Genomic DNA, 19848 nt, shown 5'->3' on the forward strand with positions numbered 1-19848 from the left:
AAATTTGACCGCTTAAAAAAATAGACCGAAAGAAGTATATGATTTGGTCTGTTCAAGCAGGTAAATGGCTACATCTAGGCGAATTCATCCGGCACGATAACATACTAGAATCCGTTCTACTATAGAGATACTGTCAAACTCATACAAGGTACTACAATTTGTCACGGTCACAAAATTGTCTGCGAATAAATTCGCCGTTTTCTATTAGCAAAAAAAAAAAAAAAAAAAAATTACGTTCAACACAGTGTCGTGCGTGCATACGTGTTGTGAATAATAAACAATATTTATAGCTTCTATAAAACTTAACATCGACTAGCAGCTATGGAAGCACTTATATATATATATGTGCAGACATTGTTTTGAAGAAAATTTTACTCCAACTAAAAATGGGTGCTTACCATTTTCGGGAATACAGATTCATTGGAACCACATACATAGGCAGCCACTGTCCTACATTAGAGAAAATGGCTCGGAGCACACTTTGCAGGCCATCAAGAACTGGAAAAATAAGGAGTGATTTTTACTATCTACCTGCTAATGTTTGTTCTATACGGGTACGTGCGTACGTCCTAAAAGTTCTGGAATAAATTTCACACAGCTGTTCTTCTAGCTCACTGCCTGTAATAACTACTCTGCTAAATAGAATACATTACGTGCTATGCTCTATTTTACGTACGAGTTCAATGCTTGCTAGTCTTTTTCAGCTCTATATGCATTTCTTTGTCTGCGATATTTCCGACCCACAGTAAGTAATGGATGAAAACAGAAAACACGGCATCACTATAGCAACAACCGCCGAGCTCTTCAATAACAAAGGAAATTATCACTACCCGCACACCACTCAGCAGTCATGTCTAGGTAACAAATGGTCAAGAAGAAGCGGTGTAAAAGGAGCTGTGCCACTTTGTCGACATTCAACCTAACAGCCCGATGTAGTGTGCTCAATGGCATTTCTGTGGAGATACCCGGCCGTCGATTACGTACTAAACGCTTGTACATGAACTACATCGTACAAACGTCAAAATTATCCTATACATATTGATTGTCACAGGAGATACTTCCAAAAAAAGTCTTACATAGTGAGTATCCCTTTGGATTCTCAAAATAGCCTATACACAAGGTGACGGTGTAGTTGGTGTCAGTGGGTCTATTTCGTTTGGCAGCCGCCGTGACATCGATGCTTACGTTAGCAGTGAATACTTGCTGAACTCTACAGTCTCGATTATTGGATATTTGAGAGTGTCCATGATCTTTTTCGTCGTTTCCAATTTTGCTTGGTCCATTACTAACATGAAGAGATACTTGAGGCGCCAGCGAACCATTTCGAGTTCAGTCTTCAGAGATAAAACCAAGAAGATTGGACGACATTAGCAACGCCGGTCGGAATGACATTGACGGTGGTGTTAGAAAGCACTGAGACATGGAAATGAAGTACGGGAAGTATATATAGCCAGATAGACGAGAATTAGAGCCAGGCTGAGGAATGAAAAGCGGCCGTGGACTACGAATTCCCAATCTATTCATCTGACGCACGCGGTCGTCCAGACGGAATTTGGATAAAATTGCCAATACGCGAAAGAAAACTCCACGAAGACTGAGCAGACAGCGAACGGCAATTGACGAAGGGCACAAAGGAACGGAACGAATTAGAGAAGGGGTAACATCTTTCAGTCCTCTTTCAGTCTGCTATTTCTTCTTGCTCTACTATTTACTACTCTTCCGTTTTGTAATGATTGGCCTGGCAGGGTGGCCTGCGCAGGCGGGATTGTGGCAACGCCTGAAGGAGTAGGTCTGTTCTAGTCGTAAAGTACTATAGCACCGATGAGTGATTGATATATTATAGATCGTTGCTTGTTGGCCGGCTAACCACCAGAAGATCGATCTGTTTAGGCTAGGGAGCCGAGCAGGAACTCACAACAAGTAAGAGGAGCTATCGGGCGACGTAGATAGAAAGTCAGTTTAAGGCCGAAACTACCATAGAAGTACAAAATAAGCCGAACGGAGGTACTTAAATAGATGCTTACATGACGCAGAGATATTTACGTGTACTTGCTAACGGAACTATCGCGGTATTCTAAAATCGTACTAGAAACTTGTAAACTGGAAGAGAATTGTATAAATATGGCCTGCAGCGTGCCAAACGTGCTCTAATTTATTTAATCTCGTCTAACGCTTCTTTGGAGCTTAGTAAACTCGTTAAAGTAAGACATGTTTGTTAATAGTGAGACCCGAAGGAAATAATTCTTAGTTAACGAAACTTAATGCAGTGATAGCCCTGCTTACGTTGCCATTCGCATAAAGCAGACACATGTTGGCTAGGCACCGTTCCATTAGATATTGCATCCTGAAAATGTTTGTTGATAAACTATCGTTATCAACAGTCACTTACACCTTCCTTTGTACAGTAAATAGACATCAGAATATTCACTACTCGAGTAAAGAGCCTTGATACTGTTAAAATGAATACGAATAATGTTTAAGCATAGTAACATAACTAGGCCAATTTCCTTAAGCCCATAAAGGACAGCATAGCTATATCGCTGCAAAAGCACACACAGTTCTATTAACGTTCACATCTAGCTATTTAACGATCAGAATTGCCTGCCTTCCTGGGGGTTAATCTGTTAATGACCAGGTGCTCGCATGTCACATGCCTGATATCGCCGTGCACGAACATACCAGGACAGGTAACAAAGAGCCTGCTCTATCTCTTATAAACAGTTTGGCAACGTGACAGGTCGCCGGTTAATTCCTCTCCGATTCTGTCTTTTCGCTCAACCCGCGTGAGCGGTCGTGGGATGACAACGGCGCCAGGAGGAGCCGTCTCAAAACGCAACGCAATCGTAGCGCCATTTATTGTGACAATTAAGATAGTTCTGTACTGCTCGTCATTCTTCTCGAGTGCCCTCTTTCGCTGTTTTTCTCTATCTCGCTCTTTCTGTCTCAGCGTGAGAAAGAAGGATCACGGCGAAAATTCGAAGACTGCCGGTTGAATGACAACGGCCTGTTGGGTCGTTCAGACAGACGAAGTAAGTCGGCGAGAGACACTCGCAGAAAAGAAGCGAGGGAAAGGGAAGCAGAGGGAAAAGAAAAAATAGCAAAATATGAATATGAACAAAGAAGCATACGCGCAAGTGATTCGGCGGCCACGTATGTAAGTGCGGGTGCGTCTGCATGAAGGCATATTGTGCATAAGAATGAAGGAATATGCTCTTCCTCGAGGATGACAAACACGGTCCTTGCGCGAGTACCTCGTCCGGAAACAATGTTGGAAGAATAGAACGCTGCATGTATAGGAAAGAAAATGGCGGGGCGCTGGTATCTTTTCACTTCGTCAAGGTCGTCGCTGATGGGCAACGTAATATGTCAAGGGTTTGGCATATAGGCAGCCATTGAGGGAAAGCAAACGATGAACGACGACGATGATCATAACTTGGTTCGTTGAGAATGACCACTGGACGTCACTGTATTGGTACGACGATAATCCAGTAGTCACATGGATAGGTGGCAATGGATAAAATTTTCAGCAGATTTTCCGACTGGGAAGAACAAAGACACAAGTGCAGAATTGTCTGTTCTACCATTAGGCTATCCGTCTCTTCATCGTATATCGAGAACGCACATTTCTACTAAATTGCTTCCCATAAAGCCGGTCGGCAGAGTAGCAAGAGGTTGTGTAGTTTTTGCATTGGGAAAAAGTTATTTATCATTAATAGAATAAAAAAGAAGGTTGTTAGTGCGATCAGGTACGAAAAGTCTAAAAGGAAAATTAGGCATGACCGCTGTTAAAGGCTGAAACGGCACTGTTTGTGTGTGCGTGTGCCGTGTAACCCGTTTCTATAGGCTGCTCATTTCTTCGCTACGAACCGTGAGGTTGGCTGGGGAATATTTGCCGAGCTTGCTTTTTGTTTGTTTACCAAAGGATAGAGTTAAAATTTTTTGCTGTCGCACAAATGCCCCCTTCGTGGCTTGGCCAAAAACAGCTCATAATTATGCAAAACATGTTCTTAGTTCGAGGTCAGAGTGTGGGGCCGATAGGTAGAAGCAGACGTGCCACTGCGATTTGCAAATCGATTCTGAGTTTAATGGAACGCGAACTTTTAATATTACACAACAGAAAAAAACCGTTGTTAAATATAATATCTAGCAGATAATTGAGATAAATTCTACTAATGATAAAAACTATAAGTTAAAAAAAAGCCAAAAACTCTTCTAGCAAAATGTTTAATTAAAAGAGCTGCAGTATTTGGACTAAAATTGCATCACGATTTTCATAGAAGCTGTTATTAAATTGACTCAGAGAAGAAGCCCTAGCGGGGATATAAATTATGTCTTAGCCACGAAATACCCCAATGTAAGTTGGTCGTCTGGTGTGTGGTCCCATAAAAATTGCTGGCATAAAACTTCTACATCCAACGACAAAGATGGCGAGTACGGATACTGTGTACAGTACGTTTAACTCGAAATTTCGACATGCGGAGTTTTCATAGACAAGCCCACCTTATCTTCAAGACCTTGGAGGACCCTCTTTGTGACCAGCGCCATCTATGAGTCGTCCCAGACGACCCCTCATAGGGAAAAAAAGACTAGTTCAGCATCTTGTAGACGTATTCGGCTGTAGTTCGATCCGACCAGAAAACTCACCGAACAACGAAAAAAACATATTCTGACAGTTTTTCTACGAGGGAAATCGTGCGAGGGGTACATACGGCCAGCTTTGGCGACCGCCTCAAAGGGCCGCCGCAACATGGCTCTTGGCTTGTTTTGTCAAGATGGTCGCTGGCGCAGCTGCTTCTGCCTTTACCGCTGCGTTTATTTGTTTACAGCATGACCGCTGCTGAGCTTGCGTTCGCGGTCCCGACAAAGCGAGAGTGAGAACGAGAACTTTGCAGGATCGCTTGTGGGGCCTCGAGCTGCTTGCAAACCGCGAGCGATAAAACCCCGTTTTATCGGAGCACTTGATGTTCACTAGCGCCCCCTGTTTTTCGTCCACTTCCTCTATTGGCGTTCTATACGAATGCTATAGTGTATACATAGAAGCCAAACGTGCTCGCTTGAGTTTGCCGCCTGTGCTCGGAATCAGCGCCACTGATCTTCAACACACCACCACTGTTTCCACCATTGCTAGCTGGCTAGGCAGTCTGGCGGGCTGCCACTCCAGCGCTCACTGTTCATACCCTCAAATGTTCCCTTACCCGCTTGCCAAGTTTTACCATCGCCCACGCCCTCTCCCTTCTGGCAGCAATCTCTTGCTGCTGCTATGGTTGGAGCGCGGACTGGAGTGGAGCGGGTGATTCGAGTTGTTGGTCAGAGTGGGTACGAGTGCGCTTAAAGTAGGACGACCGCATGGTGGTGATAGGTGACGCTTTAGGTCCCGTGCGACGCACTGCATTAATAGCACAATCGACGCAGAAGAGTTTGTTGAATCGAGTTAATTGGAGGGCTGGGTGAGTCTGCTTCAGCCTGGCTGTGCCTTGTTTGTCCTGATGTTAGTGATTGCTATACGGTGCATTTTGGCGCGCAGTAGAACGGCGGTGTTCGAATTCGAACAGCAGTGAGACAATGGAAAATAGTGAAATCGCAGAAGATCCTGCTGCTACACACATATAACAACATATCGTTATAGTGTATGCGGCATCTGGCTGTTGACGGTGGTTAGCAGGCGTCACGAATACGGGGTGTGTATGTTCATCGTTCATATACCAACGGAGAACGATAGCAGGAGTAGCAATCGAAGCGACAGTGAATAATAATTGCAGCTTGTTTCTAGAGGGCTACTTATTCATTAGAATAACAAATTACAGAGGTTCTATGTAAGTGAGTATGAATGTATTTGTGATCTTGCTGGTCGACAAGGAAGAGTGAGTATAGTTCACGAAACGCATGGATCAGCTCTGTCGATTGGATGGTCTTTTCGATTTAAAACAGTCATAGAACAATAGTCGAGATCGTAATGAAAGTAACCGTGTTAATGTTGCTTGATTACCAAGTGAATGGACAGGTCGTATTTGCTACACGCGGCCAGTGGCGTGCCAGCCTTTAACCAATTACTAGGAACCTACTACAGGTTTAGTGCTGGTGCGGGCCAATTTTGTGAAATTGATTCTGGATTGGCGTGTCACGGAGCGTGCGTTCAATTCAAGTGTCTGCCAGTAGAGGAAGGCACAAAAACAATCACAAGATCAACAGCTCCTCATCAAACTACGGATGCCTCGTCGATAAAGGTAAGACACGATTTCGAGATGGAAAAACGCCAGTAGCAACGGCATCCATTGCGCTAATCCAAGCAGTTAAAAGGAACGAATAAATCCGATAACTCGATTACACCTTACGCTGGCCAGCATCCCGCTGTCGATGCAACGCGTACTCAACTAACGTTTAATTATTTTGCTTTCTAATTTGCAAGCCATTTACAATATAACAATGCGGAATGATGAATTGGCGACTGACAGTTGTGGGATGAAGCCCGACCGGCAGAGGGCATTGGCTTGCCGACAGGCAAGTCGGGTCGTTAGTTGTCTTTCGTTGGAGTTTCCATGCTGAAAACTTTAAGCTCTTTGTGGTTATAGGTTTTGAACGCAGACGGACTTTTTCGTCTTTTCTTACTCTATTGTATTCTTCCTTCATATTTGTTCGATAATGCCGCTGCTGGCTCGAAGTTACCGAAGCTACACCTAACGGGGTCCACTGCAATTGCGGCCGCTCCCGCAGTCGCAAGGCAGCTGCACCTTAACAAACACACGGCTGAATCCCGTTAATTTTAGGTTGTCCCAACATGGCTCATAAATCACCATGCATGACGGCCCTAGCGGCTGACAATAGTAAGTTTAACGAGAGACGTTTTCGGACTCCCACGTTCCTCTACTTGCCTCGCTGTCAAGACGCCACCACAAATGCTAATATGGTAAGGGCTGTCTGCAAGACACACCAATGATGAAACCGGTATCTGTTCTTCTACCGATCGACAAAACTAGGGTCGCACGCAAAAAAAGACCGAATAAGGGAATTATATGGGTTAGTTCATTTATGCCCCCCTACAAAAGAAACTCCCAGCGAACTTCCTCTATGGGGAACCTAATTTCGAAATTCACCTACATCTACTTCCCAGACAGGTTTTCTTCTCACCATAGGAACTACTTAAGGCTATATTAAAAAGAAAGGACTGACAGCTACCCACTCTTATAGCCTACTGTCCTCCCCCCCCCCCCCCCCCCCCCCCCCCCTCTACTCATAGGTGCCATCCCTTTCCTGTAAAAGAATAAATGATAGATAGCTAATAAGCGCTTTGCGAGCTGTTTCGCTGTTGGCATCTATGTGTATATATTGTCGAATAGCAGAGCAATCTGAGTATTTCGGCAGAGTAAGGAAACTCTTCGGGTAGGAAAGAAAACCAGTTGTACGAATTGTACACGAGGAGACATCGACTAAGTACCACTATGGTTTCTGATGATAGAGAAACTAAAAAAGGTATAAGCAGAATGAGTTTTTTAGTTCCTCTCGTTTTGTGCTGTTCCTCTGTCTGTCCTTTTTTTTTGCCTTAGTTCTCTTTCATCTTTTTTGCCCCTTACGCGCTCTTTAGCCTATGCTAAAGCCGCTGAGCTTTCTGTGCGCCATCAGGCCAGTTTCGCTTCGATGGTTGGATGCTGCCTAAGCAGTGTTCAAGGGGGCTGAAAGCAGGCGTACCGTACTAAAAGGAAGTGGGTGTACGAAACGCTGGTAGATCCCATGTTTCCTTGTGGCAAGCTACGTACTGTCCCTCTATAGTTCTTCCACGTGGCCCATCGTCTACTATCGCCTTTGTCGACTACCACCCCAATTTTTGCTCATGTATCTCGCTGCAACCCCCTTAGCATGCTCACAATGGCTGGGGCGGGGAACGATATCAAGTCGCTCTGCTCACTGCTAGTGGCCGTCGTTAGATATGCTGCCGGGCAGCAAGGGCTTGGGTTAGTCGGTAGAAAAGCTCTCCCGGCTCCACGCGAAGAAGCAAGCTTCTGCAATCCACACTTCTGCTAATCCCACTAATTTCGCATTCATTTTTGTTCCGTCTTTGCTGCCGCCGCCACCGCCACCGCTCCCGCCACTGCCGTCACCACTTCCACTAGCTACTGCCTCAACGACCGCCCAGTTTCAGGGGAGATCTGTCGTTTGCCCTCACAGCGTCTTCGTCCTATTCCTCGTCCTCTCCCTTCGCCATTTGGCCCCAGTGGTGTTCTTCCAAGCCGCCAGCGTAGTTTCCCGGCAGCCCATTGCTGCCGCCATAGCTGAACCTTTTGGAGTGTAGCTTGAATAGCTCCTCGGTAGGCAGACATCCGTTGGACACAGCCGCTTCATTCTCCTGGTTCTCATGCGTCACTCTCTTTTGCTCTGTATCTACGTTGTTCATTGTTCGCTCGCAAAAAGCAAGATGAAGAGAATCCCGGAGAGATAGGCTGTGGGGCCGACCCCTTGCGACAGAAGCTGCAGTTACAGATTAGTCGTTACTAATCACCAACATGGCCACCTCTTACTCTCGTTCTAGTTTTTCCTGCAGAGAAGAACTACTATTCTCGCCGATTTGCCTAGTCTCCGCCGCTAAAAAAAGCCAGCTCCGCTTTGGAATATCGGCAGGTGAGAGTAGCCGGAGAGTGTAGTAAGCAGGAGTAAGGATAGGGAACGACCGAGGGAATGAAGGTGGACAGAGCAATCAGGACCAGTGCGAGAGAAACAAATGAATTAAATTGTAAGCACGACTATGGCGACAGCCCTGGTATAATGTGTTACGATGGGTGATGGTGCGCTGCGAGGATCTGCGATTTTAGAAAATAGCTAATTCTGTATTTTAAAGGGGATCTGTATGGCTTCTATTCCCAAGAGTCGTCCGTATCTAGTCATTTTGTTAATTGTATATGTGCATAAGGCTTTTCTGGATCCGCTAATGCACAGTTACTGCAGAATACTAGATACTATAATGGCTGTAAGGGTTTTACCTAAAAAGCAATAGCAGCATCAGGACTACACCGTCGGTGGTGCTGTGGTTTTCTGTTAATGTTAACCAGCGATGGGGCAACTGGTTGTAATTAACCGTAATTTTCCGTACATTTTATGTTGTTTTTCAAGCATTGAACTACCCTGAGAGCAATGAAACCCTCAACTTTTATACCTGTGACAATAATACAAGCATTACCACTAATCCAGCCGTCTTCGTTATCACTGCGAACGCAATCGATACAAGACGAAGATTCTTTTTATTGCTCATCAGTGAAATAAAAGACAAAATCTGGTCGCAGTTCGCAGAATCGATAGCAATTACACGAACACCGATAGATGTTTATATATATTTAAACAGATAACCGTGAAGGAACAGGCGCTTCTTTCTTGTGTTAGAGTTCACCGTTTCGCTCCTATGGGACATACACATGCAATGAACAGTAACCTACTATTGATTTTCCGATGCGCGGTCTACTAGTATTTTATATATGACATAGAAGCTGTCTAGATGGAGATCATTACCATTGCGAATATAACAGATGTTATCATATGGGAAGCGTACCGAACAGCACCAACAAGGACTCTATGTTCCGACTCTTCGGCGTAGTTTAGCGGAAACTAACCTGCTACCTAGTGTTAGAAGTATCCTTTCGTTTGACGGAAATCTTCTTGCTTGATGCCGCCGCCGCTTCTGCTGCTGGACGCCTTTTTTCCCTGTCTATTCTCATTGTATTAGTGGCAACCGTAATAATCGTAGCGACAATGGCTGTAGGGTTGGTTGTACTACGAGTACCTGGTAGAGGCTGCTTATTGGCGGAAAGGATGGCTCCAAGCCTTCGTACTGACGCTTCTGGGGACCTTTTTAGTCGAGGGGTGGTAGCGTGCTTTGCCTCTCCTTTGGTGGCTAGCGTGACGGTTTAAAGTTACTCTGTTTGACAGTATCAAGGGATTGCAGCACTACCAGCAGCCAAGTGTCGAGTGAGATAGTCCTCGGGGAGTTGAAATCTCAGTTTTTACGCTAGCTGACCGGTATACTGCCCGACTACCGGCTGCATTGCTGTTCACTTTGGCCAAACTAAGCAAGAAAGCACGATTTGCCGCGAAAAACAAATCTGAGTGGCAAGCCAGTAAACGGGCAGCCCGGAAGGTTCACAGGGCCGGTAGTGTTAGTTTAGGCCTCCCACAGTCTAACATCTTCGACGTGTGCCATACTAAAATAGGGTAGTTCGAGTCACTACAAATAGGAACGTTAGCCAGCTGCTAGTGTATGTCTGCTGATGGTGATACCAATAAAGCAAGAGAAGTAGCGAAGTTCTGCTGTTGCGATTGAACTTCACGAGAATCGCATTGGTTTCATTTACGGTTTCACCCGTGTTGGGTCATCTGGAGTCAGAAAATCAAAGATTAGAACAGGTGGTAGAGCTCATGACCTAAGGACATGATAGCAAATCCGCTAAATGATTCCTAATACCCACAATACTGCGGGGTAGAAGGTGTGCTAACGCGACGGTTTAATAGTGGTGAAGCTATTCAGTTACCAGACTCAAACTTTCATAACTTCCTGAGCTGACTTGACGGTTGAAGCGCGATAACTGCCCTCAGTGTAGAGTTTTGCCGTCTGCTTGAGCCCCTAATCGATGTCGTTCGAGTGTTGATATTTAGTACACGTTGGGGCGGAGGTGAACAGGTGAGAAACTTGAAGCAAATCGAGCTGAGGTGTATTCGGGGTTGCATGTGTGTCGCTGGTATCGACGATTCGTATTTGAGACACGGTCGTCGTCGTCGTCCTAGTCGAATCGAGTTAGAAATAAACGACGAATAATCGTTCTCGAGATGGCAATGAAAAATTCTTGAGGTAAAGGAAGAGGAAGAGAAAGAGGACTTTGAGTGAGGTAGTACCTCAGGGAAAAAGCTATCAGAGAAAAATACAAAAGCGTTTGCCATCATTGTATCACGATGGCCATTCAATTGTTGGCGATTCGCCGGTCCAACAGACTGAAAGCGAAGACGCACACCGCAGTAAGTCTCTGATTAAATATCTATTTCGTTGGGTACGAACATATATATATATATAAACTGATATAAAGTGTGCATACGAAGCGTGCTCTGCTACGATATCGCTACCGCTATCGTATTACCTACTTCCCAGGCATCGACTTTTCCGAAGTCTGTTCTTCTCCCGGGCCGTCCGTGCCTCATGCAATGTTCTTTTAAGATCAGGTCCAACTAAGCTTTAGTTATAGAGAAGATATATCTGTGACGCGGCCCGCGACTATTTCTGACGAGACTGTCGATGATGCAAAGCTGTCTGCACGTCCCTCAATTCACCCTTATCTTCCAACTCGCTCGATCTAGCGTTCGTGTCTTATTCGCTCTGACTCTTCGATTATTGCCTAGTTAAAATTTGACGTCAATCTTTAGAAGTGATCTAAGGATTGCTCCTGCTCCAGGTGATCTAAGGGCCGCGAAGAGGATTTACTAATCATATGTTGACCCTGTACCCCCAGTAGCACGAAACGATCCGGGAAAAGAGGAATAGGCAGCGCGAGGCTCTGCACGCAACAGTGCACAAATTGCTGAGCCGTATATATACATGTAGATACCGTGTAGAATAAAAGCGTGCAAAAAAGGACTCTCTAGCAGGATTGAACGCTCCGAAATTTCATTCAGCACTTTGATGTTCATACAATTATCCATCAGTTCTATCGTGTTGACACACTATAAGCCATACCTCCTCGACTCAGGTATTGTTTCCTTTAGGCGACAGTGACTAAGGGCAACAGGCCCCATCTACTTTGTGTCAGAGCTTTTTAATAGACTTTCTATGTGTACGAGTATTATTATTATTATTATCATCATCATCATTATGAGTACTCTCCAATTGACCAACACCCACGGACGAAGAGTTTTGGTTCGAGCTGAACGGATGTTCTTTCAGAGAAATTTGAGGAAGCCGCGAATATAAATCGAAGTAAAATTCTGACGTGCCTGTGTTTTACTTATTCTCTGAGGGTTGAATAATAGGTGGGTACCGTAAACGCCCTTTGTTGAAAGAAACGTCTCGGTGTTCAATGAGACAATGCAGGCAGCGTACGGCTTGTTCACCCTGAACCAATGAAAGATGGTGACGGCGTTGGAGCACACAGCACGCCCAACGGAGCGTTCATGGCCGAACGCCTGTATGTACGCATGTGTGGATTTGGGCGTGGGGCAAAACACTTCGTGGGAGGGAATATTAGATGGGCGGCGCAGCTATATCATTGGCCCCTTTTTTTCCTTTGCTTCCACTTCCTATACTTTTATTCTTTTTTTTCCAAACCCAATCAAGTCGCAATCTAGCTTGCCCAGCCGAACACTCCGTTCCTAGTGCGAGTTGACGGTCCGGCCGGATCTTTACAGTTTATTTCATCTTCGTTGGCGTTTACTTGAGATGAAATAGGGATACTAGAAGTGGACTGTCTAAGGACGAAAATAAGAATTTTCAATGTATGGCGCGTCCATATATACGTTCGTATTTGATATTAATGCAGCCATAAGGCACAAGTATCACGGTAACAATGGCAGTAATGTACAATAGGTAGCTTCATCGTAGATGCAGCAGCTACTACAAAGAGCAGGGACGCCAGCGCCTCGTGAAGAAGAAAAAAGGCTGAAGTATGTTATTGAAAATTGATTATTTATAATAATTAATTATAACGGTTATGGTATAATTTTCGATGATGCGATACTGTTGCTTTTCGGCGACTTCACCTCTTGCAATAACAAAAAAATAATAGCAATGATGATAGTAGTTACTAGGGTAGCAAACAGTCTAAGGTAACATGGAAACAAACAAACGTAAGTGATGTTACCCGATATTTTTTTTATCTATCATGTATATGAAAATACCTCGTTTTAATAAACAGACGACGTTGACTAGTAGAATTGAAGGGTACCCTCATTCAACTATGTAGCTTTCAAACATATGGACCGTTGCTTTGCACTTATCTAACGTTATCGCGTGAATGATTGTGATTTTTCACTGATTGTAGCTTGGTATGATGCTGAGGTTGATGCAAATGCGGTTCTTCAGCACGAACGCTTATGAAGTGTTCTGGTAACTATCAGACCGAAGAGAATCTTTGTGAAATTGAATTGAAGATCATTTTGCAAGATAGCGTGTTTTAGGGGCCAAAGTCAAAGATGAAGCACGGTTGAAAAATGATGCGGCTGGCTTCGATATTCCTTAGCCCATTTAATCGGCTCAAGGCACAGAGAGAGAGTACTGTGTGGTCCTTATAGGTTAACCCACTGGAGCGTTCGAAAGTTCACAAAAATGCATATGTTTGTACGGAAACCTTTAAATTTTTAAGTGTGGTAAGGTCAAACATGCATGGCTACACAACAACAGGGTAATTTGTAATCAGTCGTTTACTGCGTTGATACTTTTGACGTTTGACAATCCACCATCTACAGCCTGCTATCCAGTTAATTCAGTAAAAATCGACGATTTGAAGTTGTAATGAAGTACGTCACACAATCTCTATTCTTGCATACTCCACGGTGAAATGCTTTTTGAAATCGCACGCAATAGATAAGTATCCATATCTCACAATGAAAAATATCGCTTCCTTGAAAGTAGCACAATAGTAAACAATTTTCTGTATAAGATCCAGCCCTCTCAGCGTCGCTGCTTACGATAGTGACAATGGTGAAAAGCTGAAATTTATCGGTGGCACCATCACGCAATTGGGCTCTGCTGCGCCAGACGTATTTCTTTTCATTTCCATGATTTGCTGGTAAAAGTGGGAACAGACTTTCGTTAGATTGGCGTCGCGGTACGTGATAATGAGGACAGAGTAACGAAAGCTGGACAACAGGAGCCTTGCAGACCGCAAGTTGGGGAGCAAACTACGTTGCTCAGACAGCGCGCTGGTCTATGTGTCTGTAGGTGGAAGGACCAATGCGACAAGAACTATTCTGAGGGTGCATTGAACGCTGCGTTGCACCGAGTCACTGACGAGTGCGAGTCCGACAAACTGCGCAAACCATGAATCGCACAACTATCATGCACTACCCAGATGATGAGGAATCCATCTTCCTCGATCCAGCTTCGTTCCCGATGCAGTACCATGAAATAGATATATATCGACTATTCGATAACAACCACCTGAGTAACGGTGGTTCTCAAATCGAATCGAGACAAAGGAAAATGAATGGGAAAACAAATTTAACTTCCAGCAACGCATATGCAGTCATTGGAAAATCGTGTGTGCAAGAAAAGGAAATCCTTACAAGAAACGCTATGCGAAAAAAAGACCGCCCAATGTGACTATTTTGTTCGAAGTGACTATCCCATTTTTTGATGAAACCGTGCAGATAGTTACGTCTTGCCAATTGACTGTCATCACACACCTATACAGTATTGCATGGGCCTGAGATAGCGTACGTGATCTAACTTCGCAGTGATTACGAATCGGGGCGTTCAAATGCTCATTACGGTTCCACTGCGACTTCAAGCGCTCATCACGATCACATCTTTCACGTGTTGAAACGCTTGTGATTTTGTGGTTGGTGGGTTCCGTTGCCGTTAGTAGGAACGCCTGTCGCCTCCACCTAATGCCACTATCAGTGATTGTACCTTCCGCGTAATTGTTCTCACTCATGTATAGCGATCATGTACTAATCTTTATAATGAGCAATATGTGTATATATGTTAGTCGTTCTGGAATAGTCAGCATCAAATAATGATCAGCATTACTATTATTATTATTATTGTTATGCGTGCGCAGGTTTTTTACTTGCTGTACTGTTTTATTCAGTCACCCGCCCTCTCTCTTGCGAAAGAAAGAACTCTCACCGTCTGCCTCCGCTTCCGTCCCGACATCGTCTCCAGTCGCTGTTTCTAGGGAAGGTGCCCGATTAGCGTCGTTCACCTAATCGGCTAAATTATTTGATATGGGTTATCGTCAGTCGTGTTGTGGTCTAGCCGGTATTATATCAAGACTGAGTGCAGCCAGTAGACGGAGCTGATCGGTGTAGTTCGGTACAATCTAAGCGCTGAGAGTTCCGTCTGTGGCACGGGTCGTGGCGGCCCGTCCGTCCTGCCGTTAGTGTCGGCGGTATCTTGTTAGGTATTTGAAGGCAGCACGTACGTTCCGCAACACACGTACGACAAAGTTGACTTGCACTACCACTACTACGCGCTCTAGCACTACGGCTAGGACGAGCACTATTACAATGCCGAGCAGTACCAGGACGGTCGGTCTCGCGCGACAGACCTGCCGCCACCTAGAGTTACCTGAGCAAAGGGACCTACGGGAGATCAATGGTAGTATCGGTCGGTGCCTAACGCTGGTGCCGATTTCGGTTATCATCTGGGAGAATAGGCCACCAAAAACCAAGGACGAGATGGGCCAGATTTAACAGCTCTCACGCGCCCCTTCTGTTCTTCATTCCTTTCCTTTTTTGTTCTATCGCACACTGCCAGGTTGCAGCCCTCTATGTAGCCAGGGAAAAGGACAGATAGATCAAGTAAGCTTAGACCTGCTTGGATTCAGCTTCGTCCTGCTGGAATCGACTTGGGTGAGCAGAGATTGATACAACAATGGAGCTAGTCTTGCCCTTATTTCGAAGTCCCTCCTGCTTTTCATCTATGCATTTGTGAGTGTTTATAAATGTGCATGTGTATCTATCTGTATACTTCTATACGTATGCGGGAAGTCTGAATAACATGCATTATTTGTGTCCGACTATGAATGTGATGCGGCACCATGTGCAATGTGTACGTAATCGTTTGCGTCGTTCGTAAAGGAAGGGAGGATTCGAAAATGGAGGGGGGTTAGAAAAAAAAACTGGCGAACGAACTCGTTGAGCACTCGTAACACGGCCTGATAATGCATAACATTCATTCTGAGGGTAGCAATAGAATACGGAAGGGAAGGCAAGGGCATGAATACGAGGCAGTCGTAGATACGCTCGATTCTATAGCGAGGGACGCGTCTCCAGAAGTATTAGCACACAGACACAGCAGCACAGCCATAAGAACACTAATTTTACAGTAGCATAGTTTGATCTTGTTCGCTTGTCCCCGTCGCTTTTTCTGTATATAGCTGAATGGCTACACTGTAGACCTTTGGCGTTGTCAAACGTTTGGCCATGTGGAACTTTCTGTATAGACGTTGCTTGTCACATCGAATGGCTAAGCATACATATACTGCGAGGATTGTATATAAGACTGGATATATTTGAATAGCAGTACAATTGAATTTCTGTAAATGTCTGTTTTTTCCTTTCCTTTTAGGTTTGCTTAGTTTAATAATTCTCGCTAGCTCTGTACACATACGAACGAGACGGGGGCGAATCCAAGGATCAGCGAAGATATTCGTTGTCCTTGGGTATGCGTCGGTATGCTCTGTTAAGGCATTCATTAAGTTGGCACACACAAGAATTGTTGTTATTATTATATGCGTAACACCTTGGCAATCATGACTATGTTTGTGCAATATCTGCATATAAATTGAACCTAACCCATTGTTAGTCTATCCCATTAATAATATTTACCTCGTTTAGGCCATACGATCGTGTGATATAGTGCTCAGCATATAGATTTGTGCATGTCAAAGAGGTGATCACCCGTAGCTGCGATTCGTATGTGCCCGAAAGACGCTTTATTGGCCAAATACATTGAAATAAATTACGCAATTGACAGTTACTTAAGAATAGAAAACAAAATACGTGTGTATTGTACGGTAGTACATGATAACGTACCGAAATATTCACTGTCAGAGCTTAGTCCTGATGATGGTCGCTCGACGACAAATCATTTGTGGCTGAGTATTTCGTTGTGTTATTACGCCCATACTGACTCATGAGCGTCGGCGGTAGACGACAACGTCCTAAACACAGTTACCATCAGGTTTGAGAAAAGGCCTCGTGGAGGCGTATCACATCTAGTTCTCTAACCGATCATTGCTGGAGCAGACGTAATAGTCGACGGGACCCGCGCTGGGGGCGTCTGTCAGACCCACGGATGACCGCTAAAAAATGATCACCGTTGTCGGCGAGAAGTCGATTGGAGTGATGACTCCTGGTAAAAAAAAAATTAGCCAGATAAACAAGTTAAGCCACGTCACGGCACAAGTGCTGATAGAAAACATGCTGAGCTGGCCTTCTTGTTTCTTGCTTTCATGTCTGTAGAGAAATGGCAGGGTGAACAGTTCACACGGACAAAGTAGTCCTACTTGCTACTAGTTTGGTGACTGATCTTTACGCTTCGACTAACCTGCCCACCAACGATAGCAGCGAATGTAGACAAATAATAAAAAATGAGAATATTGTAGGATTATGTCTTCAATGTTTGTTATATTATAACTAACATAATAACAATTGTCATTCCTGTTATTACCGATCGTCATGATGCGTTACTGGATGCGGTGATGTGTGAACGCTGAACGGCAAATAAACTGGTGGGAATCGATCGTACTAATCGTAGTTCTCCCAACTTACGACCATAATTGATGGGAGACTGAACGCATTTCGGTGGGTTCAAATGAATATAAGTGGCCATCTAAATTGAACGAAATATTTCGATCAACTAAAATCGGCCCTTAAGTTTTGAAAGCTGGTTCCATCCAGTACAGATTTGCCGTAGCTCGATCTGCGAGAAAACGCTACTTGAATTACTAATAGAACAAAAAAAACTGCCAGAAGATCTCGGTGGCCTGAGGGACGGCTGTAGTTGGTCCATCATCAGTTTGTCTCTCTGTTGAGGCTGGTGTGAGTCGAGTTGGGGTTCGCCGCTGCTTTTAAAGCTAACAAAATCTCGAGTTACAATAGTGAACTGTAGCATTGCAATGGCCCACGCTGCTTCAACAATGACATTATCCCAGGAGAAATTTCCAATAGCGATGATAATAAAGTTGACTTGTGCCGCTGCTGTTGTTGTGGAAAATCGCATTCCACCAAATGGCTTTTGATGGGAGCCTTTGGAGTCTTCCTGCAGGGCTACAACCATTGGCTTCGTTGCCTTAATCAGTACGTCGATGAGTCAGTCACTCGATGGGACCCAGCTAGCCAGCAGTTGAGGCTGCCGCTATCGGCCGCCGGTTAGGCGCGATGTCTGCGATGCCCAACGCAGCAAGGAAAAAGATTGGGTTTATTATAGGACATGACATGTAACTACTGTGTTGATAGATCTTGTAAAGCTCTGACGATGACTGTGTCACGATGTGGCCGAAACGGGCGCAGCTAGCATAGACTGGAAGGTCCCTCAAAGCATAACGTTGTGGGCTGCGATACCCCTCGAACGATCCAAGCCGGAGGCGAATCTCACGATTTCGCAGCCTAACTATTAGAGCGGTCTAGCACGCCTAGCGATCGCTAGTTATTGGCGCATGACCACAGACGCCATCATTTTGCTGCGGCTGCTGCTGTTGTATGTAACTGTGCTGAATGTTGCTATTTGTGTGGCGTGTGGGTGGCCGTACCCAAGCGATTAACGATATTAATTTAGCGTTAACAGCCACGTTCCCCGTTACCCCTCTATTCGATCCCTTCGCACAAATAAAACCACCACTACCACTATAGGCTTCTCTTCTCTACTGTACTGTGTCCTATCTGACTCTATTGCGGCCGTCCTGTAACCTTCCTTTCAAGTCCCCCGGAACAAGCCTGTGCTTTTCAGGATGGCAGCAGCAGCAAACCGCGCTTCTGCAACCAGCGGGTGCAAGACCACAGACGCCGTCTATAGTAACGCCATCAATATCTCGCCTAATGAGAAGGTCCTTCTGTCCAAGCCGGTAAAACCTGCCCGCAAGTTTTATGCAGACGTCGTCGGCTTCGTCGTTCCTCCGTTAAACACTGCGACCACTCACCGATGCAGCCGCTGCCTCTAATATTGCCGCTTGTATCCATACCTCTGCTGGCTCCACTTATGTAGTATAGTATAACCACAGGGTGTTGGGACGGTGTGCTTAGCCTGCACAGTCCCTATCGCACTCACAGCTCCCATTCCACAACGAAGTAGCAGAATCGGCCAAGTATATATAGGGCTGTCTGGTGACATACACAAATTAGCGACGCGCACTTGTTGAGTTGTACGGCTTCTCACCATTAAGTTCGCGCTAGCGGTAGTGACTGCGCCACCAAAGGTTAGTGTATAGTAGCAGTTACAAGCAGCGGCGGCTATATCATTGCTCCGCCGTAATTGTCGCTATCGTCGTCTGCTAGTGGTGGCTGTTGATTTCTATTCGCGCGGACGTTGTTGGGCTGAGGCGCTAAGTTTGTTTTGCTGAAATAATAGAGAGGGCTGTCGGGCCTGTCCCTTAGATCTTTGCCAGTCTTCGTTGTTGGTGGCGGTCGCATCTGCAGTGAAGATTGTGTAAGTTTTTCCGCTGATCAGCCGGATTCTCCTGCTGCGAAAGGGTCAGCGGATTTGGGTGTGTGAAGGTTATTGTTTCACTGCAGGGACCCACTCAGTCGGCCTGTGCGACACATGGACAGCGGGCAATGAGCATTGTCCATTGTTCGTCTCGCGACTGCATTATATAGAGGGGCAGTTTTGCCCGTCGCGCTTATATCGGTTAACAAACCCACGTGGGCGGTTGTCTATCGGATGGGGCCGCCCCCTCGCTTTGTGTATAGTTGTTCTTGTTGTTGTTGGCCACCATCATTGTGTATCTATTCCGTCCCACTGGGTCTTATTCCAGTCGCTCACGGTGCCGACGATAAGTGCCACATCGACCAGACAAGTAACCAACAGTCAGCAGGGTTTGTAGCCAGCTACCGAGCTGGCGAGCCGGAGATGAGAGCGTTTACTTCCGGCGGGCGCTAATTGCACACTGGCCAACTTCCGGTCCCACGACATATCCTCATCGGTTACGCTTGCCGTGGCAGCGG

The 19848-nt window shown here is 45.3% G+C and overlaps 1 protein-coding gene and 2 long non-coding RNA genes across 5 annotated transcripts in view; 1 reads left to right on the forward strand and 2 right to left on the reverse strand.

The window, feature by feature from the left end:
- Positions 1-916, reverse strand: part of LOC147758674 (uncharacterized) — a 41740-nt gene extending 40824 nt beyond the window's left edge. The window contains exons 1-2 of the long non-coding RNA XR_015325383.1: positions 677-916; positions 399-498 (exon numbers count right to left, since the gene is read on the reverse strand). This is a non-coding gene — a long non-coding RNA (uncharacterized LOC147758674). The remainder of the gene's footprint in view (positions 1-398; positions 499-676) is intronic.
- A 4373-nt stretch (positions 917-5289) lies between these two features.
- The window catches only part of LOC111255269 (irregular chiasm C-roughest protein-like), a 165251-nt gene continuing 150692 nt past the window's right edge, over positions 5290-19848 (forward strand). For all 3 annotated transcript variants that reach the window (XM_086985772.1, XM_022817033.2, XM_022817035.2), the window contains exon 1: positions 5290-6224. The gene's annotated coding sequence lies outside the window, so the exon portion shown is untranslated. The remainder of the gene's footprint in view (positions 6225-19848) is intronic.
- Positions 9289-19406, reverse strand: LOC147758675 (uncharacterized). Its single transcript, XR_015325415.1, has 3 exons — positions 17357-19406; positions 16720-17038; positions 9289-16363 (listed from the first exon to the last, which is right to left on the reverse strand). It is a non-coding gene; the product is annotated as an uncharacterized LOC147758675 (long non-coding RNA).

This window comes from Varroa destructor, unplaced genomic scaffold, assembly GCF_002443255.2.
Source record: "Varroa destructor unplaced genomic scaffold, Vdes_3.0 BEIS01000001.1, whole genome shotgun sequence".
Lineage (NCBI taxonomy): Eukaryota > Metazoa > Arthropoda > Arachnida > Mesostigmata > Varroidae > Varroa > Varroa destructor.